The sequence below is a fragment of the Papaver somniferum genome, chromosome 1 (genome assembly GCF_003573695.1).
Source record: "Papaver somniferum cultivar HN1 chromosome 1, ASM357369v1, whole genome shotgun sequence".
In the NCBI taxonomy this organism is placed as follows: Eukaryota; Viridiplantae; Streptophyta; class Magnoliopsida; order Ranunculales; family Papaveraceae; genus Papaver; species Papaver somniferum.
This window is the reverse complement of record NC_039358.1, coordinates 38,252,787-38,270,433: the sequence shown is the minus strand read 5'-3', so window position 1 is coordinate 38,270,433 and position 17,647 is coordinate 38,252,787. Positions and strand designations below refer to the sequence as shown.

Sequence of the window (17,647 nt, the reverse complement as noted above, 5' to 3'; positions counted from 1 at the left end):
ACCAGTAAACACAAGTGACGGCACAACAGGTTGACAACACACACAACATGCCAAATAAAGTTGAAACAGCATGTTGGTGCAAAGGTGTGTACACCGGTAAACACAAGTGACGGCACAACACACACATTAGGCCATATGAAGGTGAAATAGCATGCTGGTGTACAAACCAGTACATTGCTACAGAAACATTTTTAAAACAGACAGAACATGACATGAATCACAGCAACAACATTGTGGTGTACTAGTATGTACACACCAGCAACAATTCCAATAAAAATTGCTAAAAAACAGATAGAACATGACATGAATCACTTCAACAGCATTGTGGTGTACTAGTATGTACACACCAACAACAATTCCCACAAAAATTGCTCAAAAACAAGATAGAACTAGACATGAATCACTGCAATATCATGGCGGTGTACAGATCTGTACACACCAAAAACAATTCCCACAAAAATTTCTCAAAAACAAAATAGAACTAGACATGAATCACTGCAACAACATGGCGGTGTACAGATCTGTACACCGATACAAGAAATTGCTCAAAAATAGACAGAACTGGACTTGAATTGTTACCTTTTTTTTTTATTTTAACAGATGTTGAAGCCTTTGAATACTTTGGAGGCTTTGAAGGATTTGATTTCTTCTTAAATGGTGATCAATGTTTTGAAGTTTCTGGTACTGAAATTGATGTTGAATATTCTAATGATCTCTTCGATCTCGTTTTTGGTCCTGTTGATTTCCGAATTTCTTCTGCTGCAACTAATGGAGTTGGGGATGAAATTGGTGTTGAATCTTTTAATGTTGACTTTGATCTCGTTCTTGGTGATGTTGATTTTTGAATTTATTCTACCGCAACTTCTTCTTCAATTGATGTTGAATCTTCCACTGTTGGTGTTGTGTTTGTCTTTAAAGCTACTTTTTTCCCTCTCAACATGATGTTACTGATACTGCACTCATCTAGATGTTTTGATTAGTAAGATTTTAGGCTTTTTGAAGAAATGTTTTCAATAATTTGAAGAAATTTCTAGGGTTTGTCTGCAAAATTTCAACCGATTTTTTTCTTTTGCTTTTAGTCTGCAAAACAATTAAAATGGATTTATTGTTTTGTCTGTTACGCCGAAGTTTTTAATCTTTAATTCAGTTTCTTTTTTGAGCAAACGTGTCGCAACCACGTTCATTGTGTCAGTTACAGAACTGATTTCATTCGCTGCACGTGTGCCTTATGAAACACGTGTGGAGGTCCGCAGCGTCTTCATACATTTTTTGGACTAATCTATTCCTAGTTGGATCGAGGTGGACTAATTTGTTCTTTTTTGAGAGGTTTTGGACTCAACCGTTTTTATAGGTTTGTGGAAATCTAGGCACTTGGCAATTTAGCCTGTTATAGGACTTGGGCAAAATGTAAAGGTCTATAAAATTTATTTAACTTTCTCTCGGAGTTAGGTTTGAAGAGATTCTCCCAAATATCAATTACAGACCGATGCTCGATACTAAGGAATGGTTGTCTGGCAGATATGATTCTTTCTGCCAAATGAGTTTATCTTCATTTTCACTGGACTGGCCGTTTGAAGTAAATAACCGGAAAAATAACATAATTCACTGGTTATTGAGATGCCAGGCAGAGACTGAACATAGATCTGCGACTGAGCAAATACATCCTTGCAAAGAATAAGCTTTGCAAATTTGTAGCAAATTAAGCAATATCCTAAAGCAGTTCATTCGTGAGGAAATCCATAAATTGACTTCCGAAACCGAAAATAAACTAAAACCCTTCTAACTTTCTTTCTCCTCCAAACATAATGTAAAGTGTCCTTCGAACAATTTCTGTAACATTTCAGTTTGATGCTCCATAGGCATAACCTCATGGACTTTTCTGACAAAGGACTTAACATCGAAGACTACTTCAAAGTCGTGCATAGCCTATCCAGCAATATAGATTCTTTGAGCTCTGATGAATGCAGCTTGACCCTATCCATCACAAAAATAACAAAATCTGGTTCCATAGCCTCGGCAAGTTGACGCATCTCTTCAAATAGAGAACCTTCCCGTACATGGCGACCACTTGTGTCTATAATAATAAGTATCACAGTTATCCTTCTTAAACTTCTCTAAACCTTGAGCTGCAATCTTTACAGGATCTGAATCCATATAACTCCCTTAAAATGGGATATTCAGATATCTAATTTGTCCTTATTGCATATACAGACTCCTACGAGGTACTAAAAATGAGCATATTCTTACTAAAAGATATCGAATTCTATTAAGGTAAAACAAATTCCTGTTTGATTTGGTTAAAATGAAATCAAAGTTGTTCATAATCATCTTGGGACATTATTGGATAGTTCTCTTTGTCATGCAAAGAATACAAATTATGAATATGGCACGCACTAATGATGCATCATATGTCAAACATTAACCCCATTGACTTATGTGAACACATAAATCACGAAGCCACCTACGTGTTCACAAACAATATTCGCATACATCCTAATTCTATAATTGTACGTCGTATGCATAACGGGATGATTATATCGATTCATCGACTCGAAGCCTTCGGCTTGTCATTGTCTAGTCGAATATTATCATAAATAATGTTCGTATAAAGGAATAAATCGAGAATCAAGTATAAATATAAAGCATATGAGGTTTAACGCTGAATATAAGGTGCTGAAATGTAAATGAGACAGATTTACGTGGTTCGGCACTAAGGCCTACATCCACGGGGTTTGGCGTTTCACTATGTATTGAATGGTTACAAAGATAGTCGAATGACTTTAGAATATACATAGGTCTGCGGAAGTAGGGGGATTACTTACTCTTCCTATTTCTCTCTCCTATTTTCTCCTCTAATTGCTCTCCAAAAATGGTCTCCCCCCTTCTCTCTTAGTAGAGAGGGGCATTTATAGGGTTGGAACGTGGGTCCTACTGCTGAGGTGCCGTTACAATCTTATCTTCTTGTGATTTGTGCCCATTAGGCAGAGGTCTTCGGCATATACCGCGGCCTGAGCTTGAATACGAAGGGTTATCCTCGCTTCTTCCATGAGTTGATTGACACGTGTATATCTCTTTGGTATTTAATGCGGGTAGATGGATGTCTGCTCGTGTCAGACAAGTGTCTCTTTGTCTGGTCACATCTGTGTCAGCCAAACTTCCTCTCGGCCGTTGATCTGGGATCTTCCTCGGGATTGGGTGTGTTAATACCCAAGGAGTATTATCTGGTGCTCCTATGAGCCATCATACCTCTGTGGTCCCCTGTCCCTCACCGTCAGATCTGCTAACCGAGGGCATCTTCTGATGAGATGCTTGCTATCATGTTTTGATGTCTCGCTTCGCATGCCTTCCACGTGTTTCTTTCTGTACACGTGGAGGAGGATGAAAGGTGTACATAAAATTTGCCCCTCTTCTTCTAACTTGGGCGTATTTTGCAATTTTGAAGAAGAAAGGTAGTCCTACACGTTTCCAACTTTGCATTAACTTCTCCCATAACTGCTCCTTGGTACGAGGAGCAGTTATTGTCTTCTCTAGCTTCATAAATAGGAAAGAGAATGTGAAAAAAACTTTTATCCTTTTCTTGTCAGTGTTCATTCTCTTCTTGTTTTCTTATTCTTGTTCTTTAGTCATTTATTATCACTGTTCTTGTGAAGAATATAGCATTCAATTTTATGTTTCTTTCTTCTGCTTCTTTCGTTTTTGATTGTTGCTGCCACTGTATCTTTTGATATCTCCGATCCTCCTTTTTTCGAATGCGGTTGGTGCTTGTCGTCCTCTTCTATACAGGTATGGGGTTTTTCAATGGTTGTTCATCATTGATTTATCGATGTATCTATCCGTTCGTCTCCTGCTGCTGTGTTCTTGGTTTTGCGATGAAGATTATACATGTCGAAGCATATATGCTTGCCCTTGTTCTTTGTTACAGCGTCTGTGAATCTGTATATGAGTATTATCCCTGGAGTCGGATGGAATATTTTTTAGTTTCTTAGGGTTTTTCATGTTTATCCGGATGACCCATCAATTATGGGTTTTTTGATCTTTAGTGATCTCCTCGTATTCTTCTCTAAACTGTTTTTGTGTTTCCTTGTAGATATGTATGATCGTCCGCGGGCTCCTTACCAAACTCCGTCATCTAGTCCGCCAAGATCCCCTCCGCGTAGAGATCCTGACAGATCTCCACTTGGGGAAGGTCCTTACGAGTCCTCGTAATCGGATCCTCGGGGTCATAGGGTTTCGTCTTCCTCCGGTGCGAAGATTATGCCTTCTAAGAAAGGGGATATGCCGAAGGGTCCTTCTGGGTCTAGGTATGTTGTTAACCGCGCCCCTTATCGTCCTCGTGAAGGTTCTAGGAGTACACAGGTTCCTCCTCGTGATGATTCTAGGAGCACGCGGGCTCCTCCTCCTCGTACTAAAATAGTGGATGCTCCGCCCCTTCGTTCAATAGCTCCTCCTTCAGTGCTTCCACAGAAATCTTTGCCGCCTCCTCCCGCGGTTTCTTTCAAAGGGAAGTACTCCAAGGGTACTATGTCGAGAGCTGATCCGTCTACAAATCTTCCTTCTAAAAGGAAAGCTTCGGAATTGGGTCCTTCTTCTGATTCCGCAGACGAAGAAGAAACTGTCCCCGTGATACGCATCATTTCAGTTGGTAAGAAGAAGGTCACTTTCAAGCATATTGATCTTGAAATGTTCAAGGAAACACATGAACTCCAAGCTTTTGAGGTTCGCTTTTATGCTCCTGACGATGATATCACCTACGAGCTCCTTGCTAATTATCAGTTTGACGAGTTTCATCTGTTGACTACGGTTGGAGCCTTCGAGGCGGGTCTTATGTTGCCCTTATATAAGTCGGGTGACTCCTTTTATTATGACGTGTTGGCTAGTCGTGAAGGCTCTTCCACGAACACTCATAATCGTTCCGTGTCACAACTATCTAGGAATTATCTTCGTTCACTGAAGGAATGTTATCTGCGGAGCAAGGGAGAGATTATGATGACCTGCTATGTTCCAAATCCTATTGAGAGAGAGTGGTACACTCCTCAGAACTTTAACAGTTCTTTTGGGGATTATGTCAACAGCAGAAACCGTAAGTCGTGGAGTGTTAGTCTTCGTAATATTGCTTCTCCCCGTGGTGAAATTCGTCTTTTGGGTGAGGTGAGTGATGCCAAGCTGAAGTATGTTCCTGGTACTGAGGGATCTGCTAAACGGAAACTCTTTCCTGCTCGTGAAAGGATTAAGCGTGACCATGATTATGAATGACATGCTACTGTTATTGAGGTAGTTGGTCCTTGGGCTTACGGATAGATTCCGGGTCCACGCGGTTGGCGTCCTTCTGAAAATAGCAAGCCTCGTGAAACTCCTCCTGCTCGTTATGGAGATTTCTGTCCTTGGCGTCCTAATTTCGCGGGCATGAATTTTCCTTATGCTCTCGATGTCGTTGATGGAGATGAGGAGGAGGGTTCTGGTGCTATCCATCCACCAAAGGGTGCTGCTGCTGCCAAGGTATAGTTTCTTCATATATTCTCTATTCTATTTGCCCATTTTTCCTTGCTTGAAATAATTTTCATTTTTGAAGTGAGGGAAAAATGAGCCTTTGTGGGATGTATACTGGTTTGTAGGTGTCGAAGAAGAAGAAACTTGGACCCAAACAATCTTCTACTGCGGTTATCGGTGAGGCTGAGGGTTATGAGGAGGTTACGAGTCCCGTAAACCAAGGGTGTGGTGAGGATGAAGAAATGTCCAACGAGAAGAGCGTACCGACACTTCTTACCCTGATGATGAAGGTGGTAATGGTGAAGTAGAAGTTGTCGCGGGTGGTGATGGTGAGGCTGAAGTTGCCGCGGGTGGTGATCTTGAAGAAGAAGTTGCCGCGGGTGGTGATGGTGAAGAAGTTCCCTGTTTCTAGCGCCAGATTGTGAACACATAAATCACGAAGCCACCTACGTGTTCACAAACAATATTCGCATACATCCTAATTCTATAATTTTACGTCGTATGCATAACGGGATGATTATATTGATTCATCGACTCGAAGCCTTCGGCTTGTCATTGTCTAGTCGAATATTATCATAAATAATGTTCGTATAAAGGAATAAATCGAGAATCAAGTATAAATATAAAGCATATGAGGTTTAACGCTGAATGTAAGGTGCTGAAATGTAAATGAGACAGATTTACGTGGTTCGGCACTAAGGCCTACATCCACGGGGTTTGGTGTTTTACTATGTATTGAATGGTTACAAAGATAGTCGAATGACTTTAGAATATACATAGGTCTGCGGAAGTAGGGGGATTACTTACTCTTCCTATTTCTCTCTCCTATGTTCTCCTCTAATTGCTCTCCAAAAATGGTCTCCCCCCTTCTCTCTTAGTGGAGAGGGGTATTTATAGGGTTGGAACGTGGGTCCTACTGCTGAAGTGCCGTTACAATCTTATCTTCTTGTGATTTGTGCCCATTAGGCAGAGGTCTTCGGCATATACCGCGGCCTGAGCTTGAATACGAAAGGTTATCCTCGCTTCTTCCATGAGCTGATCGACACGTGTATATCTCTTTGGTATTTAATGCGGGTAGATGGATGTCTGCTCGTGTCAGACAAGTGTCTCTTTGTCTGGTCACGTCTGTGTCAGCCAAACTTCCTCTCGGCCGTTGATCTGGGATCTTCCTCGGGATTGGGTGTGTTAATACCCAAGGGGTATTATCTGGTGCTCCTCTGAGCCATCATACCTCTGTGGTCCTCTGTCCCTGACCGTCAGATCTGCTGACCGAGGGCATCTTCTGATGAGATGATTGCTATCATGTTTTGATGTCTCGCTTCGCATGCCTTCCACGTGTTTCTTTCTGTACACGTGGAGGATGATGAAAGTGTAAATAAAACTTAAGTAGCTAGGTGTGTCTGTTTATTTGCTTTAAGACAAATGGGATTATTGGTTTTTCCTTGTTTTCGTTTCTGGTCCGGCATATGCATCATCACTATGTAATTTGGTTGTTGGACCAGTTAAAATTTTAATTTCTAGCTATATGTAAAAAGGATGATGCATTTCGTACAGTAGTTTACATTGAACCTGAAATCAATCTCCTTGCATCTTCCTTGAAATCTGGTTTCTTGCTGGATCTTTTTCTTGAAAATAAGACAGTTGTGCTTTGAACTATTTAAATTAGAAAATAACTAGCATCTCAAACTTGTTTATGCTTGTTTTCGTTTCTGATTAGACATATCACATATGCATCACTACTATCCGGCAAATTTGGTTGTTGGTTCAGTTTGCTAGCTTTGTAATTGTTGTTTTCTTGCTTAGAAATAAGCCATGGTTGTTCAAATAAATTAGGCTAACTCTTATGGTTATTTAAGCTCTAGAAGTGCTCATACTTCATTAATAATGAAGAACAATAACAAACACACGACATGAAGCAAATGTCACAGCGTTACACGAGTAACGAATTTCGTATTACAACTAACTGAATAACAAAATTCATTACCCGATTTTCTAACTAACTGAAGACTTAGTTTACCATGAGTGTTCTAATAACAACATGTTTTGTGTAAAAGTTGGTTTTAGGATGTGTGGAGAATTTCTTTTAGTTTCCTCCGACATCTTATTTGTTTCATGTACTTGCACTGACTCTTGTTTCCATACTTGTTTCGATCTAAATTGACGGGAAATTTCGGAGTCTCTGGACTCAAATTAATATGTTTATATACTACAAATAAATGACATGATGATCGTATGAAACTTGACATCACGAAAATTATAAGACACATAAGTTTCTGTCCATCCATGTGAGACTAAAATCACGAAGATGGAACCTTAAAAAAACAACATTGTTTTGATGGATATAACTAGATAACTCGAATTCTTGACACTACTAAGTGTTGCCACATATACAATTTTAACCACATTCTACTAAGTGCAGTGCATAAACACTCGCACCATTCTTAACACCCCGATGCCTGCTTAGGGCGACTTGTTGCACCCCTAATTGGACTTGAGATGATTGAAAGCTTTGCTACAAGGGAATATTACCATTTTCTCAAAAATCAAGACATCACATTGAAATAATTGTATGCTTAATTTGCTCTTGAGAAGCAAAAGTAGAGTCAAAAAAACAAAAATTAACTGGTGACAGTGGCAACAAAAAATGAAATGTTGACAGTGGGATTTGAACCCACGCCCTTTCGGACCAGCGCCTTAAGCTGGCGCCTTAGACCAACTCGGCCATATCAACGTTGTTGAGATCGAAGGCAGACAAAAGCTACATAAAAAGGATTGATGTGAAAACTCCGCAAAGGATAAGCTTTGCAAATTTGTAGCAAAGCCTAAAGCAATTCGTTCGAAAAGGAAGCCTTACCTTATTTTGCTGGATATCTCTCTCGGCCTCATTCTTCTCAGTTGGTATGTACTAATAAAGCTCCAGCCTCCATGCTCAAATGAAAAAGAATGTACATACAAATCCATAAGTTGAATTCCCAAACCGCAAATAAACTAATAACCTTTTAACTTTCTGTCTTCTCCATAGAAAGCAGAAAACACTCTTTCACATGTAATAATTCACAGTTGCAAACCAAAGTAACATGATTAGATTTAGTTCCAAGGAAAAACTACTAAACTACTATCGTACACACAATTGGACAAGAATAATTTTCAGAAATTATATTGACTTGCAATCTTTTTACACACTAACGAGGGGCACCCTCCCAAGTCTGGAACTTAAAAGGACTGAAAGACTAAGACGCAAAGCGACGTCTTTAACCTGAAGTTCGTAAAGCGGGTCGGACAAAAAAGAATAAGAGCTTGAAGCCACTTCAATGAATGATAATATGTCTTCAGTTCCAACAGAACTTTTGAAGTGTTTTGAAGTTTTAATTTTGTCCCCAGACAAACTAATGTGTCAAATCTTAATCAACTAAATGTGATTGGACCACCTTAATTTTGATCCCACGATATATTTGAATGATTTTTTTAGGGACTATGTTTTTTTTGAGGGGACCATGGTTTTGTTAGGCCACCTTCCCTATAGTGATAAGGGGTGTCCTAAAACGTTGAAATGACTAACCTACCCTCAATCTAATTTAGTTTAAAACCAACCTAATAACCACCTATATATAACCACCACCTCCTCCCACCACCACCTCCGATTATCACCACCACCAACCACCGATTACCAACACCACCACCATCGTCCATCACCGCCGATTACCACCACCACATCCTCCGATTATCACCACCACCAACCACCGATTACCACCATCACCTCCTCCCACCACCACCACCACCGCCTATTTAAGAAATGTAACAACATCAATGCAATCACAATTAAGTTCGGTTACATAATAATTTTATCGAGTATAAAAGACGCCAGCCGCAACCTGATTCTGCCATGGGAGCACTCCGGAGGTGTTTTCCAACAAACCCTTCGCTTTAATTTGATTTTGATTGCTTCAATCGAATAGAAATCATCACAATAGGGTTTTAATAGGAGTTACAGAGCCATGTTCGGTTAGGTCGATTTTCCAAAAAACCCTAGTTTACTAACCGAACTTCTTGAAAATGAAGAACACGAAGAACAGTTCGGTTCTATTGGATTTAAAACTAAGTCACCAAACTCTCTGTTCGGTTGTTTCGCAAAAAAATTTAAAATTACAAAGTAACCGAACTCCACCCTTAGAACCGAAAAAAAAAACGAATCCAGTCTAACCGAACTGTGTTGTTGTGGCCACTATGTTGAGTTCCAAAATAACCGAACTTAGCCAATAGAGTTCGGTTTGTTCACAAAAAATTTTAAAACTACAAAGTAACCGAACTCCACCCTTAGAACCGAAAAAAAAAAACAAATCCAGTATAACCGAACTGTGTTGTTGTGGCCACTATGTTGAGTTCCAAAATAACCGAACTTAACAAATAGAGTTCGGTTTGTTCGCAAAAAATTTTAAAACTACAAAGTAACCGAACTTAGCCAATAGATGCTGGAACTTCACTTTTTTTTTTGTTTGTTAAGTTCGGTAACTTCACAATTTTATCGCAGAAACCGAACTCAGAGTTCGGTTGGTTAGCTGTGAGGTTCGAGTTTGCGAAAGAACCGAACTTTGTAAACTTATATACTCTTATATTACGTAAGTTCGGTTAGATCAAAAGTGCATGCAGTTTGCGAACCAACCGAACTTTGTACACCAAAGTTCGGTTAGTTGAGAACCAACCGAACATAACGTTGTAACTCCTAAAAATTATTAGAGAGTTCGGTAAGCTGCATGTTTGGAACAAGTAACCGAACTACACTTTCAGATGAGTTCGGTTACTTGTTCATCTCAAGGGGCAACCGAACTACAGCTTCAGATGAGTTCGGTTACTTGTTCTTCATATAAAGTAACTGAACTGTTCAAAATCCAGTTCAAATCCGGATCATTTTGAAGATTAACAAATATTCTAGGAGAGGATGGAGATGAAGAATCAGACGAGTTTTCATCATTTGAATACTCAAACTTAGTGAATTGGAAAAAAAAAATTATTTTCCATGTTTTTCTCCTTCATCTTCTCTAACTCTACTCTCTCAATAATTCTACTCAACTAATAATAAACCCATCTTTTAATTTAATCTCATTAATTGTTTTTAACTAAATCATTCACTAATCATAACTTAAAATTAATTTAGAGGGTAGATTAGGTATTAAATAAATAACTAGATATGGGGTGACCTAGAATTACTTCTAATGCTTTTACCCAAAATAAAACCATGGTTCCAAAAAAATCATGATCCCCAAAAAATCGTTCATATATTTGTGCAAGACATTGTGTTTACACCTGCCCAGGCCCAAGGGACAAGTTAACTAATCTATCAAGGGAGTTGATGAAAAAACAATCAAATTTGATACCAAAAAGTAATTAGAAAGCAAACTATAATATTTGGATTTTTATCTAATATGCAGGAGTTTTATTTGATCTGGGTTCCACAAAATTTTGAACCCGATATATGAGAGGTTTTTGTGGAGAGGCATATATAATAGCAAACGGTTGAAGACTAAAAATCAATTTTAACATACTTCTTGTTGTTGTAATTTCATCGGATGAACTTTTCTCATTACTTTAATCTCACTAACCTTGTTTTTAGTGGAAGAAGAAATCAAACACGGAATCGATTTCTTATATGCAGCATTGGATAACGAAACGGAAATTGCAGTTTCCTCCAACACCTTAGTTAACTGTACTTTACTTTTGTCTTCTCTGTTAATTCCGCCAAAATGAAAGACTCTTATGTAACAACTTTTTTCTGCAACTTACTTGCTCGTTTTATTGTTTTTATAGCTAAAATAATGTCATTCTCTTGTCTTTACCATCTGATATATCTATTTTCTTATTTAAATGGAGAAGTAGTTAATCATGGATGTCCATGTATGAAATTTTAAATTTAATGAAAACATGGTTAGTTTATGGAACACCCAACGAAAATTAAATGACATGGAATTTGCGCAGCTCATAACACATGATGACTCTTTACTAGAGATGTCATGAAGTATTTTTCGTATAATTGGTGACAACCGGACGAAATACATCAAAAGTTCTCAGGATGGCCGAGTTAGAGTTGATGCAGTTGTGTGGTTAATTTATCCTTATGTGAGGCTAAATTTGGGTTAACATCGCATGTAAGTAGAAATTTTACATGGTCACTTCCGCAGAATGCTCCTTCAAAAGCATTTAAGCGAAACACGATAGTTTGGTTGTTGGGCTAATTTCGCATCAAATATGAAGTCGCTAATTGCAAGTGTCTGTGTGTTTGTGATTCAGTGTCTTGTTAAATTAGCATTCCTTTCTGTTGCTAAGAAATTAGGCATGCATGCTAGCTGTTGAAATTAATTAGGCGTTTCAGGTTGTTGCTCCTTAGGCATAACCTCATAGATTTTGTTCGTAAAGCTAATAGACCGACGACAAACGGCTTAACGTCGAAGACTTCAAACTCGAGCACATGCTCTCCAGTCCCCAGGAATAAGACAGGACTTGTTGTGGCCGCAACTGCACTAAGTACACCACCTCCTCTTGCAGTGCCGTCGGCTTTTGTGACAATAACAGCACCGACTGGAACACTTCAGTTGAAGACTTCAGCTTGGCTGAATACAGCTAGCTATTGACCAATACTACTTGCCCTTACTGCATATACAGACTCCTACGAGGTACTAAAAATGAGCATATATTCTTACTGATATCGAATTCTATAGGTAAAACAAATTTCGGTTTGATTTGGTTAAAATGAAATCAAAGTTGTTCATAATCATCTTGGAACATTATTGGAGAGTTCTATTTGTCATGCAAAGAATACAAATGATGAATATGGCACACTAATGATGCATCATATGTCAAACCAGAACCAAAACAAGCAAAATCCATTAACCCCATTGTCTTAAGCAGAAAATATATAAATCAACAAACACACCTGACCTGACATAATAAGAAAGAAACCAAGAGATTACTACATGTTATATGAAAGTATCTTCATTATTCTAAGGCCCTCTCTGACTACACTTGTATTATTCTTTTCCACTGAAATGCGTCACAATCGGGCGAGATTGGAAACCTTATGTACTCTTTGGTGTTCGATTGACATAGAAAATGCAGTCTGACCATTCTGATTGTAGGTAGATTAGATTTGTCCCAGTAAGAGCTACAATTGAAAGATCTGGTTTCCCATTCCAGTCGTCAGGCTCATCTAATTCCTCTTCAGTCCACTTAATATTGCCATCTGCATCTTCATGAAGTATACATAAAGACATGCAGCGATCAAATGCAGCTATGCATCCATCAATTTCTGTTAGCTCAACAGTCAGTGACAACTTATAGTGATCATGGAGGAACTCGGGAATCGGAATAACCCTGAACTTTTCAGTTATAATATCAAATTTCAATAGTAGTTCTCGATAAATATCTCAAAACCGCCAATATAAACAACCATCAACGTAAAAAGGATCTTGATAAGTTACAGCGACGGGTGGAGTTGCATCGATTCTTCTCCATGTATTTTTGCCAACAGTATATACTTCAACAACTTGATTATTATTATCAGAATTAATTTTTGATATGCATATAACTTTATGTTCACCACTCTGTGGATCAAATCCAAACCCTATGTTTCCTGGAATATTAGTTTTAATCCAAGGCCACCTTTCTCCAGTGATAGGGTTATACGTGAGAAATGCGCCACTCGTGATAATACATAGCAAACCGTTCACGCTTTGTCTCGGTAAATGACCACGATCTAATACGAATCTATTCATACTTACTAATCCTTTATCTGGTGAACCAATTATGAATTCGTAAGTTGTTCCTTCTCCTTTGCGTTCTTCTATTTTTTTCATGGAGAGTAATAGTCTATGATTACTGGTATCAACTCCTTTACGATGGAGATAACCTTTCAAGTATTTCCAATACATGTCTAGGTCTCCCCGCTGTTCCTCTTCATTCTTTTCCATCCACAGCTCACGGCTCGAATCCACCCAATTCTCCCACCTCTCGTTTATCTCGTGTCTCTTCCCACATCGAAGATCCATAACACACTCGTGAAAGGATCTTTTCCCATCTTTTAGTATCCTTTCCAAGTCACGAACGACAGCTTCGTTATTAAGAAGTCTCTTCGATCTTCTGTTACAATGGCAATAGTAGTGCAAAAGCAACGAGAAGGAATCCTGCTTAGTCCTCCTTCCATAAATCCAATTCTCGGAAAGATAATAATCTTCTTCATGATTGCTCTCATCGCCATTCTTCTCTTCTCACTCTGTCTCGCTCTCGAGAACCCTAATAATCAAAATGCCGATGTCACATTAAAGTCTCCGTGACGTGAGTTCGAAACTTGTTAACATCAATTTGTTTACTAATAAAAGAAAAAAAATCATCAATTTGGTGTCCCAAATGTTAATATATATATCCTTATTTAAGGATAATATATTGTTTCCGAGTATATAGGATCTTTGTTTTATCATAATATATTAGGCTCTATATATTCATGAGTTGTGTAACCAGAATTGATGAGATTATCATAGTAAGAATTATCTTCTTCTTGATCCTATATTTGTGAAGATGATATCTATGAGCTAGGGTTCTTGAATCATGGGTAGTGATTCAGAATTATACCAAAATAAATCAAAACAAAAAGGGCAGATGGAAAATAAAATTTGCTCATATTATCGTTCAATCTGAAGGTGCGGTATTCAAGCCTGGGATTGTTCTTGATGAAACAAACTGTGATTTTTGGTCACAAATCATGGAGATGCATATTGCTGAAAAAGAAAAAACCTTCTTTATTATGGGAAGGACAAGAAAACCTATAGAGGAAGATCCAAGATATGAGAAGTGGCACACAGATAATCAAAAAGTCAAGAGATGGTTGTTGATGTCTATGTCACCTGAAATCATGAAGAGATATATTCGTTTACCTACTACTAGAGAGATTTGGGATGCATTATCTAAAGCCTTTTATGATGGAGATGATGAGATGCAGGTATTTACTCTAGATCGGCGAGCGTTTTCGGCAAAACAAAATGGCAGAGCACTCTCAATTTATTATGGAGAACTAACTGAAATATTTGGAGAGATGGATCATCGTGACAAGGTGGTTATGGAGAATTCTAATGATATTGAAGCCTATCGAAAATCAATTGAGCGCCTAAGGGTGCATATATTCCTTGCTGGATTAGATGAAAGTTTTGAACAGATCCGTGGTGAAATCTTGAGAAAGGATCCTATTCCTGAATTGGAATCATGTTATGCACTCGTTCGTCGTGAATTTGTTCGACGTACAACGATGGCAAAAGAATCGGAAGAAGTTGAACCTGCTGTTATGGCAATTCGAAACCGGTACAATCAAAAAGGGTCTTTTCAGAGATAATCAAAGACTGAGGTGGACATGTCATCACTTAAGTGTATACACTGTAATCAATCTGGACATACAATTGACATGTGTTTCAAGTTGGTTGGATATCCAGATTGGTGGGATCAACATCTGGAGAGGAAGAAGGAGACAAAGAAAAATTCTGGTGCTCCAATGGCTTCAACAAAGAAAGGAAAGGATTCCATGGTAATATCTGCATCAGTAGCAAGGACAGGTAAGGATGGTAAGTTTTTAAATGTTTCTTCACTTGTTTCGCATAATTCATGGATATTTGATTCCGGTGCCACATACCATATGTCATGTGATTCTAAACAAATCTCTCCCATCAAACCATCCTTACAAAAAACAGTCTCTACTGCAAATGGCTCACAAGCTCCAATTACTGGTGAAGGGTCAATATCTCTCACTGAAACTTTAAACTTAGATTCTGTCTTAGTAGTTCCTACATTAGACTGTAATCTCCTATAAGTTTCCCAAATAACTAATACTTTACATGGTGTAGTGATATTTTGGCCTGACTGTTGTGTTTTTAAGGACATCATAACGAAGCAATGATTGGTTATGGTGTTAAGCGTGGGAATTTGTATTATCTGGATTTAGTGTCAAGTAGTTCGGATAAGCTGCGTCAAACTCTTCTTGCTGATGGTTCTGAGGGGGAGAGACAAAAATCTCAAATTTCGTTATGGCATCGACGATTGGGACATGCGTCGTTTGGTTATTTAAAAAATTTATTTCCTAGTTTGTTTGCAAAACTTGATATTTCTAGTTTTCATTGTGAAGTATGTGAACTTGCAAAAAGCCATCGTGCTTCTTTTCCATTATCAATCAATAAGAGTCTAGTTTCTTTTATGATCATACACTCTGATGTTTGGGGGCCATCTAAAACTACTACCCTGGGTGGTTCAAGATGGTTTGTTACTTTTATTTATGATTGCACTAGAATGACGTGGGTGTGTCTCATGAAAAAAAAAAGTGAAGTTACCGCCTTGTTTCAAAAGTTCCATAAGATGATTAACACTCAGTACAACAAACAGATTCAATTACTTCGTAGTGATAATGGTGGTGAATATATGGATTCTGACCTTCAACATTATTTTGAGGGACACGGGATTATTCATCAAACTACTTGCTCTAATACGCCTCAACAGAATGGAGTAGCAGAGAGAAAGAATCGTCACTTACTGGAAGTGGTCCGTGCTTCATTGATAGAAGCACATATGCCACTGATGTATTGGGGAGAGGCACTTACTTCTGCAACATATCTTATCAATCGAGTGCCATCCAGTACCATCGTGTTTCAAACACCCCATCAAGCTCTTGCTGAAGCAGTTGTGGCTCCAACTGTTCCTAATATGCCGCCTCATGTGTTTGGTTGTGTAGCTTATGTTCATCTGCAAAAGAACCAACGTGATAAGTTGGCTCCTAGATCTATGAAGTGTGTATTTGTGGGATATGCAACACCTAAAAAGGGATACCGTTTCTATCATCCTCCAACCAAAAGAATGTTTGTTAATTTGGATGTTGTATTTCATGAAGATACTATGTATTTTTCATGTGAGTCTGAACTTCGGGGGGGTACCATAAAGAAATTCAGACTCTTAACTACGATGAAGATATATCGGAAATTGATGTATCTGTTATTGTCAACTCTGATGATATGGTAAGAGAATATGTTGATGAAAGTTCTTCACGAGAAGAAACAGAAAGTACAGTATTAGATCGTGATATAGAGATTGAAGATGAGGTTATGATAAAAGAGATTCCAGAGTCTGCGTTACCTCAAGAAGATGAAACACCAAACCAATCGTCTGCTACGGATGTTCTTGAAGAATCTAGGAGACAACTTCCACAACGTGTAAACAGAGGTATTCCTAAACCAAGATATGAACCTGAAATCTCTAGTAAGGTTAAGTACCCTATGAGTCATTATGTCTCTCACCATCGTTTGTCTAAAGCTAATAAGGCATTCGTGAATCAACTATCTACTGTTTTTATTCCTAACAATGTGCAGGAAGCATTAGCTGATCCAAAATGGAGAGCAGCTATAGAAGAAGAAATGAGGTCCCTTTTTCAGAATAATACTTGGGATTATGTTGATTGTCCAGAAGGAAGAAATATTGTGGGGTGTCGTTGGATTTTCACCATTAAATACAAGGAAAATGGTGAGATTGAACGTTATAAAGCAAGATTAGTTGCTAAAGGGTACAACCAAACTTATGGTATCGACTATACAGAAACTTTTGCTCCAGTAGCGAAAATCAACACAGTACGAGTATTGTTATTGCTTGTTGCAAACTTGGATTGGCCTTTGCAACAATTTGATGTAAAGAATGCCTTCTTGCATGGTGAATTAACTGAAGAAGTTTACATGGATCTCCCACCTGGTATTTCAGTTCTAGGATCTCATGGTAAGAAGGTATGTAAGCTAAACAAGTCATTGTATGGACTAAAACAATCTCCAAGGGCATGGTTTGGCAGATTCACCAAATCTATCAGGAACTTTGGATATCGTCGGAGTAATTCTGATCATACTTTGTTCATAAAAAAAGGAAGGATAAAATTACTGCTCTTATCATATATGTAGATGATATGGTGGTGACAGGAAATGATCCAGAGGAGAGGAAATCTTTGCAAAGATACTTATCAAAGGAATTTCAAATGAAAGATCTTGGTTCATTGAAATACTTTCTTGGGATTGAAGTTTCTCGATCCAGTGAAGGAATTTTCTTATCACAAAGGAAATATGTTCTTGATCTGCTAAAAGAAGTGGGCATGTTAGCCAATCCA

General features: G+C 38.3%; 1 non-coding gene across 1 annotated transcript; it reads right to left on the bottom strand.

The window, feature by feature from the left end:
* Nucleotides 1-8,137: 8,137 nt before the first annotated feature.
* Nucleotides 8,138-8,218, bottom strand: TRNAL-AAG. The gene has a single exon. It is a non-coding gene; the product is annotated as a tRNA-Leu (tRNA).
* Between the last annotated feature and the right edge of the window lie 9,429 nt (nt 8,219-17,647).